Below are 14,109 nucleotides of genomic sequence, written 5' to 3' on the forward strand. Positions count from 1 at the left end.
TTTGACGGCGGTGCCTTCTGGCCCGACCGTGCCCAGGCCCCGCTGAACCTTCCTTGCCTCTCAAAGCCATCCATCTCCAAGCCATTCGTTCCTGCCATCATTTCCCCGTGTAAGTGTGAATGTTTGTCCGTCTTCCAAGTTGTCCTGGGGTTTATTAATTAAGCTTGTATAGGTAAGCTCATGATTTCACTGTGTCTCCTGCTCCTTTCCATTTCCATGTATATAACCTTGACTGCTCTCTTTGCTTTGGCTTGTGTAAATAATTAATAAATCCTGTTATTCCTCCGTACTTCTTCTTCTTCTTCATTCTCGTTCGGTCGCTTTAGTGGTTTCAATATTGAGTGTACGTGGCGCGATTCGGCCAATGTTCAGGATCGGGTTTAGTGAAGGCTAATGACTCGAACTTCGGGTTTCTAAAAACCGCTCGGAAACTAACTAGACCATCCAAACCGGAGTTCGAGTGGTACTTGTCTCCCTAGTCTGCGGAGGGACGGATAAAGGTATTCGCCTTATATAGGGTTGGTTTTCTAAGGCTTATATCAGAATATTAACTTATATCAAATGGGTCTTTTGAGGTGAAAGTGTGATGACGTCACCACGTCACGCGGCACGAATGCGCGCCTATGTCGTTGGAGGTACTGACTTCTATAGGGTTGGTTTTCTAAGGCTTATATCAAAAGATTAACTTATATCAAATAAGTCTTTTAAGGTGGAAACGCGATGACGTCACCGTGTCACGCGGCACGAATGATTCCATTGTGCACGCTTTCGTTTTATTTCCAAATTAAAATCTGTTTTCACTTTTGCCGTAAAAATGACATCAGTGCAGCGAGTGTGGTATCTTATTTGGTGAAATTCGGTCGATTTGAAGTGGTGAAAATAAAATGCCATCACCCTGCCATCACCCTCCCATCACCCTGCCATCACCCTCCCATCACCCTGCCATCACCCTCCCATCACCCTGCCATCACCCTCCCATCACCCTCCCATCACCCTTTATTGGACCATTTGACTTCTATAGGGTTGGTTTTCTAAGGCTTATATCAAAATATCAATTTATATCAAATAAATCTTTTAAGGTGAAAGCGCGATGACGTCACCACGTCACGCGGCACGAATGCGCGCCTGTCGTTGGAGGTATTGACTTATATAGGGTTAGTTTTCTAAGGCTGTAGGCCGCACCTCATTTTGTCGAATAAAGTGGTATTCGGGTGGTTCCAGTATTTGGGACCGCAGGGACGGAAAGTGCAGGTACGGGGTGCTTGGCACTCCCCAGCCGGCCCGCTCTGAAGGTTCGGATCGGGACACCGGGATTCATTCCGGTCGCCCGGTCGGCCCGGAGGTGGGGGTGCGGGGCCTGTCACGGAACGTCAAAACAAACGGCCTGCCGGGGCCGCCCAAAAGTCGGGCGTGAGGGGCGCGTCCACTAATGGAACGCCTCTCGCTTCCCAGATCGAGGGCCACGTGGTCAGGAGAACCTCGTCCCTTCTGGTTGCCCTGCCGTCCCACCGGGAGCGCTGGCAGGGTGTACTTCAAACTAAGCTTAAGTGTCAAGTGTTAAGTTCCTCCTTGCCCTCGCAAGGGAAAGGCTAGGGTCAAGCTCTTACAAATTTCCAAACACTAGAAATCGGACGTCTCAAATTAATTAATTATTTGTTAATACATCTCAGTCGCCCGCGACCTCTCTAGCGCGGGCGTCGAACCAGTTCATTTCCGGGCGACCGGGCCGAGTATCGGCCCGGCCGTGGCCGAAGCCGTTGATTCCGCCGTAGCACGCTAACGCATAGGCTCGCGCGTCCCCGGTCCGCCGGGGCTCCGCGGGTGTCCTACCGTGCCCGGCACTGCTGATCTCTCAAACTTCCGGGAGTAGGTGCCGGTGCCCGGGGACGGAGTTCGCTGTCTAAACATGGTAGCGCTAGGCCAGTGGGACCGCCGGGACCCACGTGCACTCACAAGTTGTTCTGCGCGTGGGCGGCAGTATCAGACTGGGGCGCCCAAACGCTCCCCGGCTAAAGTTCATCCTGAAAGCGCCCACATTGTGCGGACAAACCAAGTCAAGGGCCATGTGGTCAGGAGAACCTCGTCCCTTCCGGTCACACTGTGCCTATCGGCCGGCCTCGAAGACCGAAATTGTGATGGTGTCACCCTATTCGGGATAAACCCTGGGCCCATAACCCTGATCCGTTCCATCCCGTGGGATAGCGCTACAAGTGCTAGGAGCGGAGACGGTCAGCTTAACAAGACAAGGGACTAACCACCCCTTGCTAAGAGGGAAGAGCCGTACTCTGTATCCGTACTCAATATATATACAATTATATATATATATAGTATATATATATATATGTATGTATGTATGTATATATGTATATGTATATATATATATATATATATATATATATATGTATATATATATATATATATATATATGTATATATATATATATATATATATATATATATATATATATATATATATATATATATATATAATTGTATATATATTGTCGGGGGTTCAGGTATACTACGAGGGGGTTAGCCTCCGTTCCCTCCCGAACGTACCAGACCTGCGCCTGCCACGCACGAATAACTTCGTACTTCGGCAGGTTGCGAACCAGCAACTACGAACACCAATTGGTCCATTACATGATAGCAGGGTACATCGTCTAACTCCGTTACCTGTACCAAATACCGGTTTCAATCGGGGAACGTATCGTACCCTCCGACAGTGTACCATAAACACAAAGTGCCCAGCACACATTGGCGGTGAAGAGGAGGGGGAATGAACGTTGGGAACCTGTTAGCAAAATGCCCATGATGTCACCAGATGCTTCTCCTCACGACGCCTTTTGTCTCAACCTCACCAATGAGCACCTGGCCTGCAAATGGCAGTCCTGAAAACGAGCAGGTTAAGGCAATTCCCAACATGAACGCGAGCAAGTAGAGTCGATCCCGAGCACGAACAAGAACAGGCAAGCAGGCACGTGCCGAAAGAGTCCGAGTCATGCACACAGAGAACAGGGAGAGACCGGCTAAGACAGTGAATCACATACAGAGGCCTGTAAGAGAGTCCGTTCAAGAGCCCATGTTCCCAGCCAACAAAGTCCAAGGCCAAATGGGGTGAATCACATGCAGAGGCAAGGTGATCAATGTCCCGGCTGAAGAGAGAGTCCAAAAACACGTGTACAGCCAATGGAATCCAAGGCGAAGAATAATACAGGCAAGTACTGAAGGCCTATGAGAGGGTCCGGCCAAGAAAGGAGCACACGAGTACTGCCAAAAAAGTCCAAAAGCCAAGAGAGTAAATCACGTGCAAAGGCCTGTGAAAGGATCTGGCCTGGATATTGCTGAGTGAAACCGACCAAGAGAGAGAGAAAACATGTGTGCAAGGCCTTTTTGTCCAGCCTTCGCCGAGGGTGGTGGGGGGGGGGGGGGTGTTTCCGGGCTCCCGATTGGTCGAGTTTGTCACTCCGCCCCTCACAAGCTCCCCCGAAGTTCCTCACACCCTGACTGGTGGAGTGTCGCTTCCCCTTCACAAGCCCTCTCGCATGGACTTTAACCTGGTGTATATCTCAATGGTCTTTGGTCTGTCTTCTGTCCTACAAGACTTTGAATCAATAACTGTGGATGCAATCTTGGTGCATCTGCCTGGCTAATTATCCCTTATGAGTGGAGGGCCTGTCTTACCCTCCCCAATGCATAAAGACATCCTAACCCGAAATAAGGGGAAGGGGCTAAGAAAATGATCTGCGATGAAATAACGATTCTAAGGGACCTGAATGGTGGTTGCGATTATTTCTCAGCGGTTTCCCAAAACTGCAACAATACATATGTATTGGTGTGAGATTTAAACTTTGGAAACATAGCCAATCAACGAGGCTGGTTCATGGTACTCAAGTAAAAATGAACTTTTATTTTCACTCTAAAATAAAATGAAATTCGACCCAAGGACTGTGATGCCAGGATGTTAAAAATTATGGAATTTAAACTGAACGTCTATCTTCGTAAGATAATGCAGAGTGTCGTGTCTTCCTATAGGCTAGGACTCCGAGTGGTTGAAACGGTGACTATTTCCGGGATCGAGACGCACTTTGTAGACCATGCAAGGTCGAAGCAAAACAAATGGTTTGTTTTCAATCAAGGGACCTGGCACTCATGCAAAAGAGGGAGCTAACCTTTTGGAATGGTTTACCATTTTCTTTTTTGTAAGCATTTATAAATGAACTGTAATTATGTGCATTCATATTCATCAACTTTTTAAAAATTCCCTTTTGCCCCCTGATCCCCTGGGTGGCCCCCTGTTATGAAATTTAAAAAATGTAAAACAGGGTGATCCTGTGGACCATCGAGTAGATCTGTATCGGGTTTCAGAGGAATCGGCTGGTAAATAAGGGACAAGTAGGGATCTGAAGTTTGGGGGTTAACACCACTTCACTCCCCTTCCCCCCTTCGCCCCCAAACCCTGGGAGATCCAATGATCCAAAATCGAAAAACCTGAGCACGAGCGAATGTGCAGGCTACTGTCTTGTATCATGACTCAAGTTTCAGAACAATCAGCCGGGTGATAACGGAGGAGTAGCAAAAATAGCAAAAGGTTTACGGACGGACGGTTGGACGGACGCACGACCAGACGGACAGACATCCGGACATCACGACACATTTTAAAAGTACATTTTTTTCGAGCATCGAGATGTGTTGACCTAATAACTGGTGGTGATATTCAAAAGTGTTTGTCAGGAACTAAATTTGCAACAAGTGGGTTACCGGGGGAAGTTCACCTACCGAGGACCCCAAACAAACCTGGATAAAATATGATATAAATATGGAAATCCTAAACCTTGGAGCAAACCTAAACACAGGGTTGATGAAGTTTGTATTAAACACGATATTGATTTTGATAATAGGATGATGTTGGATGCAAAACACGAAGCGGCTCGAGAAATGTTGTTTAATTTGTCTTTGATATGAAATCCAATGTCGAGAAAACAAATTGATAGGTTTATTGTGAAAAAGATGAAAGTGCTAAATTTAAATTTGGGGCGGGGTAATGAAAAATACGATTAAGCTCTGATGATGTCATCAAAACTGAAGAGCAAACAGAAAAGCGATTAGCTGATTAATTACATAAACCAATAATCAAAAAGTTTAAAATAAGGAAGGCCGACGATGGTTGGAATAATTAGGTCAAACAATGTCCTCTCACCTTCTATGTCGTGTTACCTGTTGGTGATCTAAAGACCTCAACAAAGGCCCAGCCCTCAGCATTCTCCCATCTTCTGAATACAACTACGGCCGAGTGAACCGTGAATGAATGCTGGCTAACCACGACCGAAGCAAAACAGTGGGGCAAAGCTCCCGTCTATCTATTACGTACACACTATGTCGGATCATTAAATGAAAACACAAGAATGAGGCAGATTGGGAAATGTAACGATTATTTATTTACACACACACAAGCAGGCAATTATCAAGCACATTATTCACAAGCCTTTATTCACAAAGCAAAATCAAAGGGCAAAGGGGATGTATTTGCAGCAAAATCAAGCAAAGTCAACAGGCACAAATGATCAGGCTTATCAGGAGCACGTATTCTTAGGCAGTCTGATCGACACACACAGGACATGGCACCAACATTCATTACGCGAAGAAGAAGTGTGAGCAGAATGAAAGAGGCAGTTTGGAATGTGGGGACGACTCCTCGCTTACCTCACACAACCAGGTGGGGTTGTTTCAGGCCAGAGAATGAGAATGTAAGTGGTGGGGGGAGGGGAAGTATAAGGTTAAGGATGGGGAGGAAGGGCGGTGGAGTGTCGATGCAGTGTCGGATGCGTGTGGTGTAAGCGTGGTGGAGCTGTGAGGTGCACCAGGGGACTCTGTGACGTCACTGTACTTTACACATTCGAGAAGCGTTGTCCGTGTGGTGAATGTTGAGGTGCAGGGAAGGAAGAATGTGGGACGGCAGTTTGAACGGCCCAGAGGATTAATTGGTTATAACATGGGACTCGTTCACCCGTACAGGTTTTTATGGGGGTTGGGGGTGATGTGAAATCTGAATAAGTACGGGATGGACAGACGAACAGATTGATAATTGGGAATAATAAAATAATGAGGGGTCCAAATGGTGAGAAACAGACAAACAGATGGATTGAATGTGTGGAAATAAAATAACTTGTGGATTGAATGTAGAGTTGGATGAAAGGATGAGAAAAAAATCCAATCGCTTCCAGCAATCGGGTTGAAGGAAAGACCAATGCAATGGGGTGAAGAAGGAGTTGACGAATTGAGGTCTCGTGAATTGAGGTTTGGTCAAGCAGACCGATGGGGGATTGAGAGAAAGAGACACGAGAATACATAGATCATTCTAACAACACATTTCCCCGGACACGTAGCCCGAGATGATGGGAAAAGGTCTATCTTCACACAAACTCTTGAAATAACTGTCTGGGATTCCCTAAGTGTGCATGATTGTGCTGCCCCAAGCTGCACTGCATTCCTCAACAAAATCAAAACCATCAGAAACATTTACACAATTAGAATATGAAAAAGAGAATAACTCGAGAAAACCTCAATAAAATTTGTTTCTATTGTGAGAACGCACAAGTGGAAATCACATTTTGAGAAAGGTTATCCCACACGATGGACTAATGAGCTTTTTAAAATGGTTAATATTTCAAACACAGTTCCTTGGATTTCTAAACTATAGGATTTGAAAGGGGAAGAGATTTTAGGTTCATTTTATTCGCAGGAACATCAAAAAAAAATCCATTTGGGTTCGTGAGTGTCAGGGCTGAGGCCCAAGTCAAGGGCCATGGAGACAAACCCCAATCGGAGGGTGAGGGCCATTATGAACCCGAATGTGAGGGTGAGGGCCATTATGAACCCGAATGTGAGGGTTAGGGCCCCCAATGTGAGGGTAAGCGGTCCCAATGTGAGCACCAGAGCTGGGTCCGAAAGCGAGGGCCAAGGCTTTTGATGGGTGGGTCTAGTGCCCCGATGTGAGGATCAGGGACATAAGTTCCATTGAGGGCCAGGGATGGAGCCATGACAACCAAGACCTCAACAGATGTATCCTTGAAAGGCAATAGATTGGCGCTTCACACTTCTCTGTTGTATAATTGCTGTGAGCACTCGAGGGCCAAGCTCGGAATTATATAACAGGAGGAATCTATTAAGGTATTGACCATCATAACTCCATCCCCAACCCATACATCAAAACCAACACCCCAAACCCGACATCAAAACCATAAACTCTCACACTAAAATCCCCAATCGCCACACACAAACCCAACTTCAACACTCACATCAAAACCCTCAACCCCCACATCAAAAACCCCAACCCCGACAACAAATCCCACATCCCAACCCCCACATGAAAAACTCCAACAATAAGCCCACCCACTCCCAATCCGAACCCGAATCCCAACATCCAAGCCCACATAAATACCCTTCCATCAATTTTATCATTTTTTTCTCTTTTTAAAAATTCAATATTTTTTTCTTTTCTTCCAGTTCTGTGTTGAAAAAGAAGTTTCAGTTCTTTTAAGTTTGAAGAAGAAGTAGAAAGGGAGAGGGTAAGAATTCCCATTTCTTCCTATCACTTTCTTGATATTGCTGAAAAACAAAAAGTACACATATTACTTATTTAATATCAAAATAAAATAACATTTTATTGTACACCGCTCCTTTCTTATTCCATCTCCAAGCACTGCATGACGTCATTACCATGCACTGAAGGGTCAAGGGGCCCAACGATGACATGCGCTAAAAGGGAGTCCTCAATTTTCACTCCGTTTGTTACTTGCCGGAAAAGATTCTGGCAAGTATGTTGATCGGTTGGTTTCTCTGTCTGTTTGTCTGCCTGTGCGCAGCACCACAGCTACACCGTTGCACGTAGAATCACCAAACTTTACATACATATTTGTCTTGCCCTGGAATAGACTGTGCCCAATTGATGACGTCATCGGTCACGTGGTTTGGCCGCCATCTTGGAAAAACCGAAAAAATTTGCACCTCTATATCTCCGAAAGTGCTGAATAGAAAAAATTGAGACATTGCTCATTGTAAAGAACTCTCCATGGGGAATAAAATATGTTAATAATGATGTCATAGGTGCGTCCATTATGACGTCATAATTCGACAAGTACAAAACTTCATCCGATCAAGATGAAATTTCTTGAGCATAATCTTGGAATAAATTAGTTTAGATAATGATGACAAAATAGATGATAGTAAACAAGTAATGATGACGTCATTGGTCACGTGGTTCGGCCACTATATTTGTCCAAAATGGCCGATAAAAAGGTATATTCCGGCAAGTCCTCGGTCTCTGACCGATTTTTCATCTGCTGTCTGTTTGTCTGTCTGTGCACAGCACTACGTCTACACCATTGCACGTAGAATCGCCAAACTTTACACACATATTTGTCTTGCCCTAGAATAGACTGTGCCAAATTTTTAACTCTCTCGGCCCAAGGCTTCCATTATGACGTCATAATTTGATAATTCGACAAGTACATAACTTCATCCAATCAAGATGCAATTTCTTGAGCGCCATGTTGGCATAAACTGGTGGAGAATTTTTTTTAATGATGACGTCCTCTGTCACGTGGTTCGGCCGCCATCTTGGAAAAACGGAAAAACTTTGTACCTCTATATCTCCAAAAGTGCTGAATAGAAAAAATTGAGACATGGCTCATTGTAAAGAACTCTCCATGGGGAATAAAATATGTTAATGATGATGTCATAGGTGCCTCCATTATGACGTCATAATTCGACAAGTACAAAACTTCATCCGATCAAGGTGAAATTTCTTGATAATCATCAAGGAATAAATTAGTTTAGAAAACAAATAATGATGACGTCATCGGTCACGTGGTTCGGCCGCCATATTTGTCCAAAATGGCCAATAAAAAAGTATATTCCAGCAAGTCCTCAGTCTCTGACCGATTTTTCATTTGTTTGTTTGTTTGTTTGTCCAGTTTTTGTTTGTTTGTTTGTCCGGGTGATATCTCAGGCACTCCATGGGCTGGTAAGCTGACATTTGGGCACAATAGTGAGCACATGCTTTCGCAAAAAATGTATTTTTCGATTAATCAATTAATGTATTAATTACTTGACTGTTATCGATTTATTAAGTCCCTATATATTTTCTTTATCATCTGGGCGATATCTCAGGCACCTTTTGAACTAAGAACCTGATATTTGGACATGACAGTGATGTGGCTATAAAGGATAATTTTTGATTTATTGATTGATCAATTAATCGATTAATTATTTACTGATTAGTCATTTGATCGATTCATTATTCTTTGATGAAGAAATTAATTATTTTATTTTATTGAATAATTAATTATTTCATTAATTTTCAAAAAGTTACAGATTCAGATGAAACACTGGTGGTTGAGGTATGCTATTAGCCAATTGATTAAGAAATTAATTATTTTTCGTTTATTATTTATTTATTTTAATTACGCAATTAATCAATTATATTGTACACCTCTCCCTCCCAATACAATCTCTATGTGCAGCATGGCGGCAATGCGGTGCCCTGGAAGGGATGTTATTTATTTATTTGGCATGGGGGCGGTGTATTTTAAATGGATCTGGACTTGTTTATTCCATTTTCAATCAATTGAACTTACCTCGCATCAATCACCATCCATCAAAAAATCCAAGGGTCTCCAAGGTATAACTTGCGTGCAGGGGCATCAGGTAGAACTCGTATGCTGGGTCAGCAGGGTAGAACTCTTCTGCTGTGTCATCAAGGTAGAACTTGTATGCTGGGTCGTCAGCGTCGAACACGTTTCCCCGAGTCTCTCAGGTAGGTCGCACATTGTGAGTCATCAAGGTATTCCTCATTTTGTGGGTCTTGGTTGTTCAAAAGGCCTTCAAACTGATCGATTATTTCACCTTTCATTTTGGTAAAAAGAGCGTTTCAGCTTGTTTTTCTGATGCAATTTGCTGTGAAAGAAAAGAACAAAGTATTCATTAATTTCATTCATTCATTTAATACAAGAATATTACAGGTACAAATCAGGCTCTGCAAATGCAGAAAATAAATAAAATTCCCACTACCCTTTGTACTGACCTTGCACATCCCAAACCCCAGGAGTACCTCTGGCTGTGACTTCCCCTCTGCTCGCACCTCTTGTTCATTTGTGTGTTGCACCTTCCTCCCAACAGTGACGACTCCATCTACATCACTCTCAGACAACAAGGGCAAACTTTTAACCACTCATACCAACTCTCTCTTCCACATTGGTGGAGATTTCAATTGTCACCATGCAACTTGGTGTTGGTACCTCTCACACCAGCCATGGCACTTCAGCAAAGGACTTCTGTGACTCCATGGGACTGACTCAATCTGTAAACTTTCCAACCAAGATTTCTACCAATGGCAAATCCTCCCTCCTGGACTTGGTAATGATAAACTTTTCTGCAAATTTCTCCTGCTCTTCCTCTGCTCCAATTGGTTCATGTGATCATATGCTCGTGAAAGTCAACATCGCTCTAGCTATTCTCAGAGAGCTGCCTCAATGCCGGTGAATCTGCCATTTTTCTCAAGCAGATTGGCAGGAACTGTAAGCAGCCATTTTTCTTCAGGAATGGTCTCCCATATCTGCTTCACCTGATATCAACTCAGCCTGGGAATTCTTCCACTCTGGGAAACCACTCAGCCTGGGAACCCTGCTCTCTCATGCACATATTCATCCCATCTTATCTCCAATTATCCCACCCTTGTTCCCGCCCAAGGTACACTGAATCCTGTAGTGAGGCAGTTGCTCTGAAACAAATTGCCTTCTCTTCCTAGAAGGCAAATCCGACCGAAGGCAATCTCAGTGCATTCCAAAAAGTCCGCAAAAAGTGTCTGTCCGCTCCAAAGCAGAATACAACACATTTTCAACCTCAAGAATGAACTTTCAAACTTGCATCCCTCCTCTAAAACCTTGTGGTGCCTTGTTAAGTCTGTCTCTGGAGTATGCTCCCCTTCCATCGCTTCCCTTACTTCAAATGGTACCACAGCTGACTCTGCTTCCAAATCTTGTGTCCCTAACTCCTCACTCTCGTTATCCATTGTTCTGTTTTACCCAACTGCCTCTGAACTCTGTGTATTTTGCTCCTGAAAAGTCAGAGAAGGTTATTTCAACCCTCGACTCTGACTCCGCCACTGGACTCAACGGCATAAGCTCATGTGTCCGAAAATCCTGTTCTGATGCTCTTGCACATCCTCTCTCTGCCCTTTCTCCCTGTCAATTGCCCGAGGTCATTTTCCATCTGCTTTGAAATCCACCAACATCACTACACTACATAGAAAAATGGATCAAAAACTGATCAGCTCAACTACAGACCCATCGGCCTACTCCCAATCGTCAGCAAGGTCATGGATTACATCACTGCAGTTGATATCAAATCTTTCCTTTTCTCTGACAACCTCATCACAGATCACCAATTTGGTTTGACACCAGGTCACTTCACGTTGGACATGCTGCTTCTATTCTCCCAACAATGGATGGAAGCCCTCAATGTCAGACATGAGATCAGAACTGTCTCTCTGGACATATCTCATGCTTTTGATGCAGTCTGGTTTCCCACTTTCCTCTCAAAACGGTCCACCTATGGCATCCAAGGACAACTCCACACATGGCTGACTGACTTTCTCCACTCTCATGGCCGACGTGTGACAATCAATGGAACCCTTTGATGTCCTCTCCTTGTAAAGGCTGGAGTGCCCTAAGGCAGTGTTCTGGGCCCAGTCTTATTGCTGATCTTAATCAATGATCTAACTGACTGTCTGGAAAATCCTCTATATCTATTTGATGATGACTCCACCTTCTATCGTGACATCCCTCATTCTGCAGCTGCAGCCTCATTCCTCTCTTCAAAGCTTGAAAAAAATCACGACTTAGTCAAACATTTGGAATATTTATTTAAATACTGACAAATCCCACACCCTTACTGACCCTCTCCGAAAGGAACAACTGGCAAACCCTCCTAACTACTATCACAATCCTCTTGAGAAAGTTTTGTCATGTCATTCAAACTCCAGAGTCTCACTCTCAGCCATGATCTTTTTTGGGAAAACCACATTTCAAAGTTGGTCTCCAAAGCCAGGGGACGACTGGACATCCTACTTGGTACAAAGTTCTTAATTGATTCATCTGAACCCCTTTCCACCGACAAGGACTTCCTCCGAAGCTTGCTGGTGCACTACTCTCACCTTTGGGCTGGCTCCCTGCCTCACATCTTGCTCAGCTTGATTCCGTGGAACCCAACGCCTTCAAGATCATTGGAATCTCCTGCGCTGAAGCTGGGTCTGGGCCACGATGTGAGGGTCAGGGACATAAGTTCCATTGTGAGGGCCAGGGATGCAACCATGACAACCAAGACCTCAACAGATGTATCCTTGAAAGGCAATAGATTGGCGCTTCACACTTCTCTGTTGTATAATTGCTGTGAGCACTCGAGGGCCAAGCTCGGAATTATATAACAGGAGGAATCTATTAAGGCGTTGACCTTCACAACTACATCCCCAACTCATACATCAAAACCCACACCCCCAACCCCTTATCAAAACCACAAACTGTCACACCAAAATCCCCAATCCCCACATACAAACCCAACTTCAACACTCACATCAAAACCCTCAACCCCCACATCAAAAACCCAACTATAAACCAGCCCCCCAATCCAAACCTGAGCCCCAACATCCAAACCCACATGAATACCCTTCATTAAATTGTATCATTTTTTCTTTCTTTTTTAAACTTCAATATTTATAAATTTTCTGCCAGTTCTGTCTTAAAAATGAAGTTTAAGTCCTTTTTCATTTCAATAAGTAGAAAGGAAGAAGGAAAGAATTCCCGTATATTCCCATCACTTTCTTGGTATTGCTGAAAATAAATAAATAAACATGTGACCTATATAATATTAAATGATATAATATTCCATTCAATTAATTTTCAATCAACTAAACTTGCCTCGCATCAATCACCATCGAACAAAATATCCAAGGGTCTTCAAGGTAAAACTCGTGTGCTGGGTCATGACGGTCGAACTCGTGTGCTGGGTCATCAAGGTCGAACTCGTGTGCTGGGTCATCAAGGTCGAACTCGTGTGCTGGGTCATCAAGGTAAAACTCGTGTGCTGGGTCATCAAGGTAGAACTCGTGTGCTGGGTCATCAAGGTAGAACTCGTGTGCTGGGTCATCAAGGTAGAACTCGTGTGCTGGGTCATCAAGGTAGAACTCGTGTGCTGGGTCATCAAGGTAGAACTCGTGTGCTGGGTCATCAAGGTAGAACTCGTGTGCTCGGTCATCAAAGTCGAACTCGTGTGCTGGGTCATGACGGTCGAACTCGTGTGCTGGGTCATCAAGGTCGAACTCGTGTGCTGGGTCATGACGGTCGAACTCGTGTGCTGGGTCATCTCCCAGGTATGTCGCATCTTTTGAGTCATCAGGATATTTCTCATTTTGGGGGCCTTGGTTGTTCCCCTGTACGTGTTCCACTTCCGATACAGGTTCCACTATACGTGATACAGGTTCCAATATGGCTGATACAGGTTCCCCTGTACCTGATGCAGCTTCCTCAGTACGTGATCATAACCAACGAGTGATAACTGTACAAGCACCCAAAGAGGTTTCTTACGTTGGGTGCTTCATCAGTTGACTCACGATCCTGATCGCCATCTTGCGTCTCCTCACGAGGCGTCTCTTGATGATGTAAACACTCGGGTGTGGTTGGTAATTTCCCATCGTGTATCGATAAAAGAATATCGATTAATCAGGACCAGAAGATGCGCTTTCTTTATTCCACCGAGTTCCACCAACTGTCAATCGGATTGTTTTTTGTGACGTAAGACTCGTGGACGTAGCCATGGCAACGTGTACGCATAATGCATTAAAGTCCCAAACAGTGTGAATGGAAAGAAAATTCAAAGTATGTTAAACATTTATAAAGTAAGTAAGTAAACTTATTAAGTTACGGTTTAAATTATGATGAACATGCACTAAAGTTTACATTTTACCTGCAGTAAAATAAACGGTAACTTTGAAGGTTTCATCCTTCGTTATCTTAAGGTTTTAAAATTGATTCTTTAACATGTTTAAACTTTTTTC

This window comes from Myxine glutinosa, chromosome 13 (assembly GCF_964187855.1).
Source record: "Myxine glutinosa chromosome 13, kmMyxGlut1.1, whole genome shotgun sequence".
NCBI lineage: Eukaryota > Metazoa > Chordata > Myxini > Myxiniformes > Myxinidae > Myxine > Myxine glutinosa.